Source organism: Hermetia illucens, chromosome 3 (assembly GCF_905115235.1).
Source record: "Hermetia illucens chromosome 3, iHerIll2.2.curated.20191125, whole genome shotgun sequence".
Classification (NCBI taxonomy): Eukaryota; Metazoa; Arthropoda; class Insecta; order Diptera; family Stratiomyidae; genus Hermetia; species Hermetia illucens.
In genome coordinates, this window is record NC_051851.1 from 97,988,602 (window position 1) to 98,006,048 (window position 17,447).

At 39.2% G+C, this 17,447-nt stretch overlaps 1 protein-coding gene across 2 annotated transcripts in view; it reads right to left on the reverse strand.

The window, feature by feature from the left end:
- LOC119650798 (SH3 domain-containing kinase-binding protein 1) overlaps positions 1 to 17,447 on the reverse strand; it is a 74,987-nt gene that overhangs the window by 36,248 nt on the left and 21,292 nt on the right. The window contains exon 1 of one of the 2 annotated variants that reach the window (XM_038053936.1): positions 11,651 to 11,854. The exons of the other annotated variant lie outside the window; for it this stretch is intronic. The gene's annotated coding sequence lies outside the window, so the exon portion shown is untranslated. Of the gene's footprint in view, positions 1 to 11,650; positions 11,855 to 17,447 lie in introns of those variants that run through there. 2 annotated transcript variants of the gene reach the window in all.

Below are 17,447 nucleotides of genomic sequence, written 5' to 3' on the forward strand. Positions count from 1 at the left end.
GATTTCTGTGGTTATTTCGAAAAAAATTCTACCCCGCAGGGGTGTGGCACCTCCTAGGCCCACACCGGTGCTATACTAGCTTTCGTTTCTTACGCCAACCCCCACCCCATCCCAAATTTAATGTCAATCGGCCTTGACTGAAAGAATTCGGAGGTGGCAACAGATTTTCGGCTTTGATGACTGGACTAATTGCGTTTACCACAAATAAACAAACGTTGCCCGTCTAAATTGATCTAACGCATCTTCACGCATGTCCACTTTACTCCACATATAGTGAAATCCAGTCGCAGACAGCTCCCGTAGACGGACATCTCCCGTAGGTATTTCTTAAAGTATTGTTTGTAAAACTGGTGATTTCTTTGACGGACCCATTCTCAGAAACTACCTAACTGAAAAAATCTAATAAAAATCATGAAGCTGGCTCTATACGGTGTCCAGGCCTCAAAATACTCTCCACATCGATATCTACTCAAATTAAGTATATAATAGTATATTATTGTTTTTGGGGAAATTGGCTAGAAACACCACTTAAGTTTATCCTAGAGTTACAAAAATTTGCAATAATATCGACTATAGTATGAAGCATGATATCCCTAAGTTTCATCAAAATCGTACCATTACTAATAAAGTTACAGCAGCTCAATGTCCTTTCCGTGTAAATTTACTGCAACCCAAAATACAAAACATCAATTTCACATTAAAGTGAATAGTTTCACAAGCTAAATAAACATATATGTACATTACGGGCTACGTACAAATGGAATTGTTCTGGACCCAATGTGCACTCAAGAGGCAAACAAAACCTTTCATACCTGAAGCATCTAGCTTTCGGTTTCCCGACTTGTTTCGTTGTGGTTTTAGAATAAAAGACGCCAGTGCGCCCGAGTACATATTAAGAAGAATAAGATGATAAGACCGGACACTCTCCTAGCCGAACACGAACACTTTATCCACGTGTATGCAACATTTCTCTCGCAGGCGGACGAAAACAACATCCCGAAAAAAAAATAAATTGCAAAAATTGCAGAATTAATAATAATCGTTGGCGCAACCATCCATATTGGATCAGGGCCTTGAAGTGTGTTAGAGCACTACATTCAAGACCGTAACGGTGCACTACAGGATTACAGTACCCTGTAGGAGGCAATGTGGTCAGGACTGCGCTCGCCAGAGATTATTACCCAGATTTGACTCAGGTACTCATTCACAGCTGAGTCGACTGGTATCCGACGTCAAGTTAAGATACAAATCCCACTGCCACCAGTGAGATTTGAACCGGGACTCAGCTATCCGAGTATAAAATTGCCGAATTGCCTGGATAAATGCTGCTAAGTCAATAAAAACTTATTAGCAGGGAAAACCCATGCCCATATGTTAATTACTTTTGACTAGACTACCCATATTTTTAAGTAGGCAAATTTAAGAAAAACTCATCGTGGTTCTTGTTTCTTATTTCCATGGTGTTTTTTACTAGAAATAGCCATGTATTTTTTCTATTATGTTAGATAGGGTTACCTACATATTAATGGTGTGTTAGATTGCATATTACATACTTCGATATTGTATGTATATCCATCCGACTACAAGGACTTTTTCTCAATGTTCGATGTTATGCAGAACAATTTTAAATGAAGTTGATGGACACATACCTCAATCCCTCGCATTCATATCTAATTGCTGACCTGAGAACTGATTTTATCAAAGATAGGAAGGAATTAGGTCAAATGAAAACTCAGAAAAAAGGGAAAACCACACGTCTGTATGCTTATTATTGTGGACAATGATTATGTATTAATGTACATAATGTACCTTAAGTTGCATCGAGCTCAAAAAATATATTAAAAAATACATAGAGATACACCAGGCAATCGATAACTATGGCAATCATTATTTCATCCATTTTTTTATTCATTCATTCGCATACATATATACACTCTATTTGTTTGACATCTCTCGTAGGCAACATCAGAATCGGATGTATTTTGAGCCCAAGATTTCGTATAGGTGCATCATTGTGATTTTTTTTCAGATTTATGTTCTGAAAGTTCTGAAACCGAGACTTCACTTTTTGAGGCATACATCTTATGTCCTCTTTCGCTTGCGTCTCATCCAATATCAAAAACAAAGTCAATTTCGAAAAGTACTAATCGAGCCTTTTCATTTGTTGGCTACATTTTGCATTCAGAAATCAATAGAAACAAGCATCAATTAATATATCAATTCCGTAAAACCATTATCTTTTCATTGGAGCTTCGTTCCCTCCTATTTTCGTCCGAGTACCGGTAGCAAAAGATATTTTCAATACTATTCACGTCTTCATTAACCCTAGAACTGTAGTATGCCATAAGTTTACGAGGAACTGTATGTTCTATATTTCCAGAAAAGCGAAATTAAATTTTCCTGATTATTTAAGTTGCTAGCTAAAATCGTCTACACATAGATATTTCTTTGAGCTATTATTTTTCCTCTTCGCTTTTAAATTTGATCTTGTCCCTTATGCTAACATCTTCTATGCCCCCAAATGCAATAATATGAGAATATACGCTTCTAAAGATAACCAAATTTCAAATGTAATCTAAGAATAAACGGGCCTTTTTGAAGAAAAATTATGCCCTCAAGCATTCATTGCAGTTTTCTGCTTTGTACCAGATAGCATTCCCTTTCAAGGTTGTTACATCATCATCCGCTATAACCAACATGTACATATATATAAATGTGGAATTTTTTCTATTTTTTAGGACAAGACGTCACCAGCCAACGCATTTTTTCATATGAATAGGTACGTATATATATATATGCAATACATATCTATGCACGAGTACATATTTAAGAAGAATAAGGTGATAAGGTCTGTCAGCCAGCGACGAAAACTTTTGACTTTATTGTACATTTGGAGTAGCAGCATTGAGAATGCTAAGTGGAACGAATACCAGCTACAATTTTATTGGTAAGAGCGTACTACTCCCCAGTATGATTCTAAGAATGAGAACCCACATTTATGATATGAATGTAGATAAGCATTGCATTATTTGGATACTTCGCAGCGAAAACAAACTTTAAAATTTTCTAACTTAATTTCCAGTGAAAATACTGTATCAGACTCCCAGTGGTCGCGAAATTACCGGTCCGTGCGTTGTAGCACAAAAACCAATATGTATCCAAGATAAGCAACTTCACGCAACAACACTAAGAAAGTTCACAAATATGAAAGAACTCGAAAAAAGCCAAAGTGACGTAGTTGAATGTTGAATGATGAAAAAAAATTTAAATAACTTAAACGAAGTAAATATGCTATTATATCGGAAGGAAATCGAATTAATTCGTTATATGGGATTTATAGTAATGTTCAATAGTCAAAATTCAGTTTAAAAGTGATCAACTACCAAAGAAATTTTTCCATTGTAAAAGTACATATTTATGAACAAGTTGAGCAACCAGAAGCTCGGCCCTTCATGTATGTACAGTATGCAAAATTCGTATTGGAACACCTATGATTTTACAGAAAAATGGTTTATTCTACGAGAAAATTAAATGATTTTAGCACAATTATATTTCTAATTATTTGCATTTGAGTTAAGACACTTTTAACACATAAAAGTTTTTAAAATAACAAAACCGGTTTTTCATAATAGGCTATAGATCATTATTGTCGAAGCAAAATTCGTATTAGAACACTAATGGTGCGACACTGTACGCTTCCAGGAAATGCACAATTTGCACAGATTGTGATGTTTTAGTTAATGATCGGCTGTGTATCGAGTTAGAGAATAGTTCTAAGTATAAAAATTACATTTATTTTCCATAATTAGTTATACTATTCAAAATTTATCAAAATGGGCCGGAAGTCAACAGAGTTATCAAACGATGTTCGAAAATTAATCGTTAATTTGCATGAAAATGGGAAATCGCTCCGGGAAATAGCAACAATCGTTCAAAGAAGTCATACGACGGTTTACAACATAATCAAAATATACAAATCAAGCGGCAGGATCAATAAGAAATCGCATAATCCGAATCGAATGCTTCTGACTCGCAGACATCAGTCCTTTCTTCTCCGTCAAATTCGAAAGGATAATGCCGTAAGTGCTGTAAAGCTAGCTGCCCTTCTAGAGAAATATTGTGGAGTAAGTGTAACAGCTCAAACGATTCGAAATTACATTCGCCGGCTTCAATTTCGGAGCAACGTAAGTGCAAGAAAACCTTTTATAAATACAGTAAATCGGAAAAAGCGAATTACATTCGCAAAAAGGTATTTAAATAAAAACTTCCGATTTTGGAAAACTGTAATTTTTACCGACGAATGTAAATTTAATGTTAAGTCGTCGGATGGTCGCATACGAATTTGGCGTGAACGAAATACTCGCCTCCATCCGAGAAATCTGAGACCAACCTTTAAACATGGGTACCGCTCATTAATGGTTTGGGGTTGTTTCGCTGCATCCGGCGTTGGAGAGCTCCACTTTATCGAAGGAAATATGAATGCCGCGCAGTATATCGACATTTTAAAAAAAATCTGCATAAAAGTGCGTGAAACTTGGGCATTGAGGACCGCTACATATTTCAGCAAGACAATGACCCCAAGCATACCGCTTTAAATACTCGCTTGTGGTTATTGTACAATTGTAGAAAATATTTAAAAACCCCTCCTCAGAGCCCAGACATTAACCCTATTGAAAATTTGTGATCAATTTTTAAACAGAGGTTAAGATATCATAGCATAAGAAACATCAGTGACCTTAAAACTGCATTACAGGAAGAATGGAAAAAAATTCCGAGAAACTTGACTGAAAAATTGGTGCAGTCGATGCCAAAACGACTAAGGGCTGCTATAAAGCAAAAAGGCTACCCAACTAAATATTAGATGTGTTTAAGAAAATGAATTTTTGTAATCCATTTTAGTGTTCCAATACGAATTTTGTTTTTGTTAAAGTATGAAATTATTATTATTTTTTTTTTTGTTACCAAAATTTTTAGTTATTTTTATACAATTGAATAAATATTTTGCTTTAAAATCCAAAACACATTTTAATTTTTCAAAATTCGTGCGAATTTCGAAGATTTAAGCAAAAAACTGTTAAAAACCTATGTGTTCCAATACGAATTTTGCATACTGTAGATTTTGTTGATTTTTACTTAAGAATGTTTGGGTAACGATGGTTCCATTTATATATAGCTCGTAGCGTATGGCTATACCCGATATTCAATTTGATGTGGTACTGATATTTTATTTCTTAGGGAGTATAAATTGAGGCGAAAAGGGCAATTTTGACCTAATATAACTTTGCTAATAACTAGAATATGCTTCTTCTTTTTCCTTAGACGTTGTCCCGTTCAAAAGCGGTGTCGGCACGTCGTGATCGGTTGAATGTAGTCGCGAGGCCTTCAAATCACCATCCAGCGTATCAAGCTGCTGTTGTTTCGCCGCTAACCATCGACTTCGGGGTTCGATTAAGCGAATTCTCCTTAACGCGAATTACATGACCATACCATCGAAGATGCCTCTGTCACAACTTCTTCACGATCGGTGCAACCCCATATCGATCGTGAATATCCTCATTTCGGATGTAATCAAGGGTCATGCCACTAGTTCAACGCAACATCTTCGTCTCCATTACCAAAAGACCCCGTTCATTGTCTTTTATAGTCGGCCAACACTCAGAACCATAGAAAGTGACAGGGCGTACGATATTGCGGTAAATTTTAGATTTGAGATGTTCTTTGATACATCGATCTCAAAGAACGCCAGTTGTGAACCGCCACTTTATCCAGGTTGCGCTAATCCGTGTAACATTTCATAACGCAGTTTTGCATTGGCTGATAGAGTTGACCCGATTACTCGCCAAAAAATCAGTTTGAACTTTCCAATAATCTGCTTCATAGTAAAACCTATATTAATGCAGATCTAGGATGAATAATAATAATACACTATTATTAACTTCATTTGCACAGACATCATAACACAAAATATTTCGGGGCCTAGATGTCATATGAATGGACTACCAATTTTTTAGACTTTTCGGTTGGATAAATTCTGAGAACGGGTCTTCCAACAAAACCTTACAAAAAACTAGTATTTCGTACCACCTTCATGCGGTGGCCAGAGTTATCAAAAATTATCACAACTGGAACCGTGGTAAAACGCTTTATCTATCTCTCCATCAATTTTGGAATATTCAAAATCATTGTTATTTGCATTAGAATGTTTCCCGAACGACATCACCCTATATTCTTATAATTTTGGCGCCGAGTTTGATAGACCTTTATTAGAATCTTAGTGCATCAGATTCAAATCAATTGCAGTGTCCCTCGTCCTTTTATCCATTAAAACCTACTGTTTTTCTTCGTTTAAAATATCTTTTCTCAAGTAGAGGGTATTTTGCGATTTGTGATGATTCGCACATTATCTTAGTTGAATGAACAATGATATAATGTGAAATTTTGTATGAAACTCGGTAAAGTTTCCCCCGAAATCTTCTTCTTACATTTGAAAAAGGTTACAGAGGCAAAACTTCAGGCCCTGTGCAACATTATCAATGACCAAAGGCTCAAAGCATACAATAATCAGTAGAACATGATACTCAATCTATATAATCTAACCAGGGAACTTACTGAAAAAGTTGGAATTTGAATTGAGTCATAATAAATTTTGTTTAAAAAAACTGGACATATACCAAGAAAACTGACTAGAAGGAACTACGGGCGAAAATTTGTCAAAAACTCCCCTTCAACATGCAAATATTGATTAAACCCCGGCGTTTAGATAAGATAAAAACTCGCATTCGGGGGAAAAAATCTGATGGAGTCGTTCACCATGAATTTCTGCTCGATTGGGAAGGTGTTTCGCTAAGGCTGCTCGAAACAATTCGCAGGATACCAGTGTTATGACCGATAGAGGTCAAAAGTAACTAAACTTCCAGTTCGCAAAAATGAATTATCGCCAAACGGATAACTCGAAAGCACAAACGCGCCTTCTCTTTACAATGAGCCGAAGTGATAAACGTCCGAGAAATTCATTCAAAAAATCTGTGAAACGGATCGAAAAAATATTCATAAATTTGTTTCTCCACAAGCAATTTATAATTGTAATAATAATAGTAGACAAATAGATTAGGAAATCCACAAATTCACGACCATACGATACATTATTAAATTAGTCAGACATTCATAAAGCACATCGAAACTACATAGGAAATCGTCTCTCCAGCTACACCAAAACATCAAAGAAGATATTCTTAAAAAAAATCTATTCATCCACAATTCCAAAGCTTTTGCGTAATTGAAGAAGATCGTGAAGGGAATAGCGATAACATAGTTCTCCCCAAACGAGTAATAAACTCAATGAAATTATTAAATCGCGCGCCAAAGAGAATGCGGAGTTTGGGTTCTTGGCAATGGTGTTTCAACGCCCTCCACGATTTTCCGAGAAGCTTCCACCCCTCCTTTACTATTTTAAACCACATAGCTCTAGGGCAACCCATTCGTCTAAATATCCTAGGATAATGGGTACCTCTATAAAACCGAAAATGAAGTTGTCGTCTTGCATAGATGTGGATAAATTACCACTGCCATTTTCACTTTCGATGTTTTCCAATTTGACTTGATGTCATGTCGCTGTTATTTTTTCCGGAAATTATTCAGGAGTGTCGATTGAACTCCATTTGTAGAAAAGGGCCCACCTCCATTGATAATATTAATACTTTTCGAATCATTTTGGAAGAGTGTGCGAAATTTAGACCCCTGCTCCACCTGCTCCTCATCGATCTCGAGAAAGCTTTCAATACCATGAACAAGGAGTGTATTTTGCATGCTCTATACAGAGTGTAATATTATCAATGGAGGTGGGCCCCTTTTCTAGAAATCTGGAAATGGAGTTCAATCGACATTCCTGAATAATTTTTGAGATGAACAAAGAATTGCTCAACACTCAGATTACGATGCAGCTGTTTTTCAATCACTCATCAGCATCCAAGCTCCAAGGATCGCATACACTTAAATTTGGAAGACCGTTGTATATTGTCCCAAGATAAAAGCCCATTTCTCATTTTTCTTTTGTTGAGCCATCGGTATAGAAGACCTCAGTATATCCCGTCATGCATTCATCGCCACAGTTTTTTCTATGTTTGACGATAAGTTCACTCTTCTTTTTCTTAAGCCTTTGTCCTGTTCACAAGCGGGGTCGGCTCGACGTGATCGGTTTCGCCATTTGGCTCTATCGAATGCCTGATCTCGAGGCCTTTTAATCCCGATCCAGCGTATCAAGCCATAGTGGTTTCGGCCGGCCTTTTGGTCGTTTACCATTGACTTCAATGTTCAGACCAATCTTGGCAAATAAATTTTCGTTAGCACGAATTGCAAGACCATACCATCGAAAACGGCTCACTCGCAATTTTTCCACGATCCCCATAACGATCATTTCGGATGTGATCAAAACGTGTCACGCCACTAGTCCAACGCAGCATCTTCGTCTCCATTACCGCAAGACACCGTTCATTGTCTTTTATAGTCGGCTTACACTCAGAATCATAGAGAGCGACAGGACGGACGACATTGCGGTAAATTTTAGATTTGAGATGTTCATTGATACGTCGATCACAAGGAACACCAGTTGTAGAACGCCACTTCATCCAGGTTGCGTTAATGTGTGAAGCAATTTCATACGCAGTTCTCTTTCGCCTCATGCAACACGGTCTCAGATATATGGGGATTCGAGAATCCAAATTTATTACAAGAGATAGATTCGGTTCTCCCATTATCTCCCCTATAAACTTAAGCAAACAAATCTATGAGCTACCCTCATTACAGTGCTCTGAATTTATATATGTATATCTAAATTCATTAAAAGGAATAAAGATTATAGGGAAAGAAAAAGCATCATAAGCGAAAAAGTTCACATTCAGTTAACAGTTAAGATTCCGAATCGCGATTAAGGCACTATATTCATGTTGAAACAAGCGCCAGTAGCAGCTTTCAAATTACTCTGTTATATTCTCAGAATCTAATGCTGAAATAAAGTTGTATAGACTCATAAGTCTTTCGCACATCATATCGAAGCTATTCGAAAAACTGGTGCACCAACAACAATTACTTACCCTAGCAAGCAGACATACAATACATTCGTCCCATCTGAGGCAGAGCCTACCACGTCTTGTTTTTCTACTATAGATGGTGCTTCTATAGAGATCCTTCTCACCCATACTCAATTAACCACATAATATTATAAATAAACAACGCTTTCGGTAATGCACAGTATTTTTCTAGGTTTGAACAAACATGCGATAAGGTTATACATACAAATTTTACTTTTAATTTCAAATGTTTTCCTTTTTTTGTTTCCATAAACTGTTGATAATCGTACTTTCCACGAAATACAATTGAGTGCAAATCTATCCAAAAACCCTGATTCTGTGAAAAAGGAACTGCCCACAAGTGAAAATGATCAACAACATCGTCATAATTCAATTAAATTATATGAAATGCCTGGAAATATGCGTCGATAAAATGATCACCTTGAAATTGCATATACAGATGTAGAAGCGAAGAATCGACAAGTCAGTGTACAGAAGTTTTTTTGATCGCCCAATAAACAAGTCGGGCAACCGGAAGCTTAACGCCTGAGATATGAGAGGTTTTCTGTATTTCTTATTTGTAGCTCGTAATGTTTATGCATTTAGTTTATCAAACCATTCACTCTAGTATGATACTGACATTCAAAGTCTTAGAATTCAAGAAATTTGCACAAAAGTGATAACTTTGACCTATCATAACTCTTTTAGTAATAGTGCGATTTCCACCAAACGTAGTAGTATTGTGCTCTATTCTGTAGCCTTTTTTACTGCCAATGATCATGATTCTACGATAATATTTCTAGAAAATATGTTTATAATATGATAATATACCGTTATTAACTTTATTTAAACAGATATCGGTATGGAGAATGTTTCGAGACCCAAATGCCATGTGCGTGGACCACCTTATTTCTTTTCAGATATTTGGATTGGTTAGTTTCTAAGAACGGGCCCTTAAGTAACTGACCATTTTCGGACCCCGCACTCCTTTCTTTTGCAATCGATGTCAAAACTAATATCGAACTCGGGAAGTACTAATCAAGACTTTCCATTTGATACGCTACATTACCATACTTTGTAAAAAAATGTTACCCCCCTTTTGCAACTATGTTACTCACTGCATGCAGTAGGATACACAGGTCCACCTTTTCGGCCAAATTTCGTAACAATAGGAGTAGTCGTTTCTGAGATAAAATGTACGACATACAGACAACTAGACAGAAGTCAGTAAATCGATTTTAAGAAGGTTTTGTCGTTGCGCAAAATCTTAAAAAGCACCACGGGTTTTAAAGATATTGTAATCTGCTAAACTGCGTTTAATTCTTTATGGCGATATCCTATTTAATTATAATGCTCTGCCAAACGGTCGTGCACTTATTGAGATTAGGATTTGAGAACGGCTTAAGAAGCTTTTCCTCAGTTGGAAAAAACGATTGAAAATTCATATTATTCATTTTTCATAGCAGTTCAAATATGATTTTCTTCAAAAAGTTTAATATAACTTAATAACAGAAACAATTATGACACGTTAATTACGAGACAAGTGTAAAGTTATTAAAATCAAGCTCCATTTGAGCATAAGAGGAATTGTAAGAGAAAATGTCGCCAATACAAAAATACATGCATTGTTGTAGAAATTAAAGTTGCTATTGTTATTGAAAGAAAAGACGACACTAAAAAAACTACTACCCACATTGAAAATTCCACCTAAATGTATAAATAAAAATAATTCTATGAAACTGGATGAGATACCCATCCAATTCACGTACAATCTGTTTGTTCCTATTCATCTGAAACCTGAAAGCTTTCTCGCAATGATTAGAATGAATACCTGAACCCAGAAACGTTGGCAATTTTCAATCTCTGGTCTTAATCTTTCCCAAATGGTGAAATAAATAAACAAAAAATATCTTACAAAAGCCACACGAAACTGATGAAATCAGAACTTGGCTAATTCCCAACGAAAACGGAGGTCCTTGAGCGAGGTCATTGAAAACGAGAATTTAAATTCAACAAAAAACTCCACTCCACATTTCCGAATGAATTTCACAAATAAACGTTAACGCAGAGGCGGAAGCTCTCCAAATTCACCCAATCAGAAAGTAGAATATGGACATATTAACATGAACAACGACTTCATAATAGGCAAGCATCTAACTTTTCACCTTTGCACAATGGTATCAGCTCCGAAGATACTCCAATCCAAATTCGAACAACTACTTTAAGTTCCCAGTTTTCTCGTGTGTGCCACTTTCCGTATCGCGATGTGTGATCTTTCCAAAAATTACGTTAACTCTGCTCACGAACCAGTCATAGAACGCATAAACTCCTACTCATCACTCTCATAACACTTCAGTATTTTTCCCGAATGAGATCAAGGAATAACGGCAACGACCACGGTGGCGAGCAAATATTGAACGGAGGTTGACACCAATAATATCGAATAATACTGAAAGCGGCCGTAATGCCAACTATGTAGCACTTTGTACGAGCACCAACTGTCGGACGGCGACCTGGACTCGCAGGCAGTAACAGCGCAACCACGATCCACAACAGCTCTTGGGAGACTTACAAGAAGTACTAACCTTCAATCTTAGTTTGTTGAACTTTCCCGAGTTAAATGGCCACGCAGATGAACGCCGCGCCTCTCTGCTCTGCTACTCCAAGCCACTAGAATGCCACAAGCGAAAGATAGAATTATTGCTATCGAGGAGTATCTGCAGCAGCGCTGAATGGATACCAGGTACCAATAAACGTAAAAACTGCAACAGGCAAATCGTTGGGAGCCCACAGGTCCGGGCCGCACTGGAATGGTCTCAGGCCACTCTTCGTCTTGTGCTATTTTCGCGAAGTCAACAAATATCTAAAACATTTTTAAGAGACAAAACAAAGCGAGAAGGTGAGACAAACTTGTCTTCAAAACTCGAACTAAAACTCGATTGGGGCAAAAGAAAAGTCGTAACGCGAGTTTCGAGATTGAATTTGGGTCAGTAGAGTCTCCTCCGGTGCTGGTGAAGTTGTGCGTTTCGTACTCTCTATGAGACACAGTTTATAGATTGTGTGCTATAAAGGTCGAGGTGCTAAATTAAAAACCGCAATCATTAGTCGCGGGAACCGCAAGCAAACCAGACTGCGAGTCAAATAAAATAGATACATTTTGAATTGATTTTTGGCGTTGTTTTCAATACGTAGGAGACAAAGTTGAAGAACAAACAAACCTATATCACTCAACCTCGCACCAAGCAAACGGAAAGCACCCAGTAACATGACTTGTTGTACACTTTACCATATGAAACTACTTATTCTTCAGTAACAGTCTAATGTCCTAGCTTGGGGCCTAAAATAAATAGGATCACTTTCACTGTAATAGGACCTGATCAATGTTTGTTTCTTCAAAGGCAAGTGTAGTCTTCCTCCGCCAGGAGGACGAACTCATGAACGCTATCTCTCCCTAATTTGCTAGTGACTAATCACCTTCATAGCATTAAGGATAAAAATACACAAAACTCATTGAAAATTAAAACAAGCAATAAATAAAAGAATATTCCAGTGCTCTCCACATGAGATAATAGTGAGCAGCTCTTGAGTGAGCCGGTGGCCGGGAGTTAGGAACTGAAAAACTTCGTTATTCTCTTATGTAATTTTCGTACGTACAACTTTTCGATATGCACGTCATCAGCTCAACAATTTCATTTCGTGTTTGAAAGTAAACCAGTTCCCCATTGAAAATAGGTTACCGACCTAATGTAACTTGATTGATAAAAGTAGGAATTTCGCCAAACTTTCCAATTTTTGTCTGCGGGAATCAAAACTTTGAAATTTTTCTTGGTTGTAGGTGTGGGGCACAGTTAGATACTAGACAGCTACCTCACTCCCCCTTGGCCCTCAAGGGGGGAAATCAGTGCGAGTACACACGATTTCAAATTGTTTTGCCCTTGAGTATGAGCGGGATGTACCGAAAACCCGATCAGCTGTGTTTGACATACCGCCCGGACTTGCCAATGTATTGGTGAGATTGGCAAGTTTTTGCTTATGTATAAGTGAATACGTGAAACAACTTTTTGCTATATGGGTGAGCACGCCGTAGTACCAGAATAGCAAAAGCTCACCGATCTCTCTCTTACCAATACGATTCGACGAAGATTATGCCTTTTCCTTGTTTAGCATCTCTGATGTGTACAGATAAGCTTCTGCAAGCACATTTGCAAGTGGGGCCATTTTAGTAAGGGTACTGCCTATAGTATATCTACTGTGGTGTGGGGTTTATTGACCGAGAGTGACTCGGTGTAGCTCTTCCGAATAGACGGAGGGAGGGAAATCACTTCTAGGATGCAATCTAATAAAACTCTCAAAGGCCGTTTTTGGAAAAACTGCATATTTAAAATTAGCAGCATTTGAAATTTCAACCAAATTCAAACAGACTAAAAAATCCGCGCCCTGTTGTATGACGTCACAATTCGAGTCAAGAAATTTCAATAGACCGACAACTGGCAGTTACTCATAAAAAGATACAACTGTCAAAATTAATTCCCCCCGCGCGAAACGCCAAGGAGGACGGTGAAATATTGTTTCGTGCCTTGCTGCACAAATAATTCCCTAAAACCCGGCTGAAACCTTTTTCAGCTGTCCCAAAAGGAAACGTTCGCAAGTGGATCGCTATCGCCCGACTAAATTCAGAGTCTTTGAAATTATGTTTACATTTTGAGGATGATTTCAATGTGATTTAAGATTTTTAAAACTGCGTTAGATTTTTGTGTCATTATTATTCAAATTCAAATTAAGTAACAAGAGAATCACAGGTTTTTAAACCGGCCCAAGATTCGAATTCCGCTCAGGGCAAATCCATTTTTTTCTGGCCTTTCTTAGCCGCCCAGATAAAGGTGTTAGAATTTGCTATATAGCCTGTTACCATTAATCTTCTTTTTCTTCAGCCTTTGTCCCGTTCACAAGCGGGGTCGGCTCGTCGTGATCGGCTTCGCCATTTGGCTCTATCGAATGCCTGATCTGGGTGCAATCTCGAGGCTTTCAAATCCCCATCCAGCGTATCAAGCCACCATTGCTTAGGTCTGCCTTTTGGTCGTTTACCATCGACTTCGATGTTCAGACCAATCTTTGCAAGTGAATTCTCGTTTGCACGAATTGCGTGACCATACCATCGAAGACGCCTCTCTCGCAACTTTTCCACGATCGGTGCAACCCCATAACGATCGCGGATATCCTCATTTCGGATGTGATCTAAACGTGTGACGCCACTAGTCCAACGTAGCATCTTCGTCTCCATTACCGCGAGATGCCGTTCATTGTCTTTTATGGTCGGCCAACACTCAGAACCATAGAGAGCGACTGGAGGGACAACATTGCGGTAAATTTTAGATTTGAGACGTTCGTTGATACGTCGATCACAAAGGACACCAGTTGTGGAACGCCACTTCATCCAGGTTGCGTTAATGCGTGAAGCAATTTCATAACGCAGCTCTCCATTGGCTGATAGCGTTGACCCGAGGTATTTAAATCGCTCAGATCTGGGCAGATCACTGCCGCTGACAGTGATTGTGCCTGTTTCATGGGGATCGGTCGTCAAAAATTCAGTTTTGTTTAAATTCAATCTGAGACCGTGTTGCATGAGGCGATCATTCTATTTTTGAACAAGTTGCTCGAGATCATTTTTGCTATCAGATGCTAGGAAAACATCATCTGCATAAAGCAGTGTGTAGGGCGCTGGACGTTGGATATCCCGTGTGACGGTGTCCATAACAAGGACAAAGAGGAGTGGTGAGAGGGCACTTCCTTGATGAACTCCAACAGAAACACGAAGCGGTTTTGATACACCCGCCATACTTCGAACTTTACTTTTCGGATCGTGGTAGAGCAATTGAAGTGTTGTCGTAAAGCATACCAGATGAGTTCGTGTGGTACACGGTCAAACGCTTTCTCTAGATCCAGAAAGGCAATGTAAAGAGGGCGATGCTTCTCACGGTGTTTCTCCATGAGTAACCGCGCAGCGTGTATTGCGTCAGTAGTTCCGCAGTTCTTGACAAATCCGGCTTGATTCACGGTTATTTCAACGATTTCGCGAATACGGTTGTCAAGAATGCGTTCAAAAATCTTCATGGTATGGGAAAGTAACCGGATCGGACAGTAATTTGAACATTCTGCTGGACTACCTTTCTTTTTCCATATTGGAACAGTGGTACTTTCTTGCCAGTCAGATGGTGTTCTTCCTTCCTGAATAACCCGGTTAAAGAATTCACTCAGCCACGGTGTTGGGTCCCAGCTCTTTGCTTTCCAGAGCTCAGATGCGATGTCGTCAGGTCCTGTTGCTTTCCCTGATTTCATTTGTTTTATTGCCTCCTCGACTTCAGTTGCGCTGACTGGTGGAACTGCTCCAAATGTCGGCAATGATTGTGGAAGTGGAGGATGAGCAAATTCTTCAGTTGAAATCTGCTCGAAGTATTCTCGCCATCTATCCGTCGCGGCTTGACGATCAGTAAGCAAAGTACCGTTCTTGTCATTAACACAACAGAAGTGTTCGATATCCTGTGTGCGTTCATCACGGCTTTTAGCAAGTCGATACAGATCTCTCTCGCCATCCCGAGTGTCCAGTTTATCGTAAAGATTTTTGAAATGGTTCGCTCGGGTGACAGCGACCGCTTTCTTTGCTTCCCGGTTGGCATTCTTATAAATTTGCCAATTAGCAGGCGTTTTATCGTCGAGAAATTTGTGGTAGAGGCGTTTCTTCTCACGGACCTTCATTTCAACATCATCATTCCAAAGCCAAGTATCTCGGTTGATGTACCGCTTACCCGGCTTGGTGACCCCGAGGGTTGCAGAGGCCGCTTTGTGGATCGTGTCTTTCATTTGGTTCCATGATTCTTCCACATTCGTGATGGTTGGCAATCGTATGAGTGAGACCGTTTCTTCGTTCTTCTCACCAAATCGCCACCATTTAATGCGCGGCGGGCCAGTGCGTTCCTCACGCCGTTTTATCGGTGGCTTAATTCGCAGGACAGCAATCAACGGCCGATGTTGAGGTGCGATGGTCTCATAGGGAACGACTTTGCAATCAGTGACAGTAGCAAAATGTTGACGTCTTATGAGAATATAGTCCATTTGCGTTTTATTGTTCCCACTATAAAATGTGGGAAGATGAGACAATCGTTTGATGAACCATGTATTCATAAGTACAAGGTCATGGGTGTCCGCAAAATCGATTATACGCTCGCCACCTTCGTTGCGCGCTCCGAACCCCCTTCCCCCATGGCACCTGTTACCGTCTGCCTTTTCACCCACATGACCATTAAGGTCGCAGGCAATGATTATGTAATCGTCAGCAGGCACGTGACAAGTCTTTTCATCGAGAAGTTGCCAGAAGGCATCTTTCTCGGCATCAGGTCGGCCTGTCTGTGGTGCATACGCGGTGAAGAAGTGAATAGTGCGATCAGCTGATATAATGGTGAGCTTCATCAGCCGATCATCAAATCGTTCGACTTCTTTAATGGCATCACGGAAACCCTCTGAGATGGCAATGCCAACACCATATTGAGTGTGTGGGTTACCAAAATAGAGAAGTTTGTAGCCATTTTTACCGCGTTCGCGTTCAATGTCGCAGCTTTTGGAACCAGACCATCGGGTTTCTTGCAGAGCGCAGATGTTAATGCACTTTTTCCGAAGGGCTCTTGCGAGTTCCTCGGTCTTTCCAGTTAGGGTACCAACATTTAGCGTGCAGACACGTATTTGTTTTGTTCGTTGTGTGCGGACTAACTTGCTTACGTCCTGACGCCGTCCATGCGTCAAGAACCCTTGCCCATTTCTCGACAGGACCGGGGCCCGTCCTGCCGCGTCGACTGAGGTGGACGCCCTAGCATTTATCCGAGGCCTGTGACTTAATCCGATCATCCTGTTACCATTAATGCCGAAACGTAAAGTAAATTTAAGGATTGTTCATTCACGCATCAATTTCCCACTTTCCTGTTAAAAGCTGAGTGATTACTTGAAAAGTAACAAGTAACAAACACTAAACCGGATGCTTTCACGTAGATAAGATTCAAATTGCTCACTCGATGACGTCAAATGGAGTTGTTGCCAATCACCTCGTTCTCTTTTCCGCTTTGTGAGAATTCAATTTTGAAACCATTATAATTAACAAAGTTGGTCAAAGGATAGTATAGGTCCCAGGGCGAGACATGGATTGGTACCCACGATGGAGCATAAATCCTGGAAAACCCCTCCTGAACCAACACCAACAGCTTTACTACCCAAACCTATCTCCACCCCCACGTGGTGACCGCTGGGAGCTCTTTCTTAACGAAAAGCTGCAGACAGAGAAGGATGAAGGCGAGTCTCCCGCGCCTAAAAATGGGACAAATCATATCAACTGGTCCT